The sequence below is a fragment of the Poecilia formosa genome, unplaced genomic scaffold, assembly GCF_000485575.1.
Source record: "Poecilia formosa unplaced genomic scaffold, Poecilia_formosa-5.1.2 Scaffold472, whole genome shotgun sequence".
In the NCBI taxonomy this organism is placed as follows: Eukaryota; Metazoa; Chordata; class Actinopteri; order Cyprinodontiformes; family Poeciliidae; genus Poecilia; species Poecilia formosa.
In genome coordinates this window covers 269,898-271,742 of record NW_006800411.1, presented here as the reverse complement: position 1 = coordinate 271,742, position 1,845 = coordinate 269,898, and the positions used below count along the sequence as shown (strand labels likewise).

Here is a 1,845-nt window from a genome sequence, read left to right as displayed (position 1 = left end):
AGCTCCTGGTTGGATGAGCAAAGATACGCCTTATTTGAATAAATTAAAGATAAGAATACGCCTTTACTATAAAACTTTCTACACAAAAGTAACAAATTAGATTTGCTCTCGCAATTCTCCAAAGATGTCTTTGCTTTTCTTTCTTTCTTTTCTTCTTCTTCTTTCCATTTGTGTCAGGTAAATGAATGTATGTCTCTGTTCTGCAGTTTCTGTTGTAATTTTATGCGTTGTCTTCTATTGGATTAAACTCTCCAATTCTGTGTCGTCTGCACTCATTGTTGTCTTTGTGCGGCTACACGCGGCTCACCGGGAGAACCTGGGATAGAAGAAGATTGAGCCAAAGAGTTTTCTTAAGAAATATTATAACCTAAAATCTTCAACTATATATATATAAATATTCAATGTATTGAATAATTTTTAGGATTAAAGAGAGTAATGACATTTATACTATAGTACAGTGATGAATGCACTATGGGTTAAATATTGTATCTCTATAGTGCAAACCCATTACAGATTTCCTCTTTTTGTGTTTTTGTTGCACTGAAATGATCCAATACGCCCCCAAAAACCCAAGGCTACCACAGGCTGGTAACCCTGGTGTCTGGTAAGAACCAGCTGAGCCACCAGCCGGTACTGGCTGGTAGCTCAGCCTGTAAGAACCCCATAAATGAGCAATATGCTGCTGCCAGAATCAACCCCAGTCACCAATCTCTCGCACTGTATGACAAATATGTAGATGTGATGCTCGTATGATCCAGAAGGTGGCGGCAATGCTACAATATGAATGCTGACAGTCATAAAACCCGGAAGCAGAAGAGAAAGGGGAGGAAGAGGGAAAAGATGGCTCTGCTTTGTTTAATGTTCGAGTGTTTCTCTAAGCGAGTTTATCAACGAGTGGTTAACTGCTGCTGAAGAAACTTTCACGGAGTTTAAAGGAATCATCGTCAAGTCGGAGGAAGAGATGGATGATCAGCGCAGACTGCTGGATTTCTCCCGGACTCCCCGGATTATTTTACACCGGATAGGTAGGAAACACCAGCGTTTGGATGAAGGTTAATGTTTAAGTAAACCGATAAATTCATTAAGTGTAGAAATTAGTAAAATGTTAAAGTAGGCATATCTTTTGTAATTCCAGATTTAAATATCATGAGAAATAAAAGAATACCATAAATTGATAGTATATACAGAAGTGTGAGAGGAAACGGTTATAATTTGTTCAGATTCAAGCGTTAATAAGTATTTAACACGTGTCTTCAGAATCAAGGGGTTCACTCAGTTTTCAGGATTAAAAATTATGTATCTCAGTTTGAACTAGTACTGATTTCTGCCCACACTGGTGTGGTAGGAAATGAGTCGGCTGGTAGTTTTGCTAAAAGTGCTGCAAAAAATAAAATAGTTGATTTAAATATTAAAATAAGTAAAAATTAGATAAAGCATATTATAAAAATGCATATTAAGAACAAATGGCAAAAGCAATGCGATACAGGAGGTAGTGCTAGGTTTTATTATAGTATTCAAAAAGTTGGAGAATTTAGGAAAGTTAATAGAATTAAAAAAGAAGATATTATATCCAGAATAAGATTTGGACATACAGGATTAAATAGTATTCTTAAAATAATTAATAAACATAATACAGGTTCTTGTTGTGAACAAATGGAAACAGTACAGCATATATTTTTAGAGTGTAATAAGCAATGCAATGTAATACGCAGGCAAAAGAAATCCAATGTTCAAACAACTAGAAGGTGCCTTTTATGGTTTATTATTATCCAATTTGGTGAGCAAATAAAGATCAAACTTGTCATTGTTTTTGGTTTCCTCTCCTGCTCTGGTGGAAAACCACAG

General features: G+C 35.7%; 1 protein-coding gene across 1 annotated transcript in view; it reads left to right on the top strand.

Moving 5' to 3' along the window:
* Positions 1-1,845, top strand: part of LOC103156254 (trichohyalin-like) — a 110,519-nt gene that overhangs the window by 12,279 nt on the left and 96,395 nt on the right. The window lies entirely within an intron of this gene.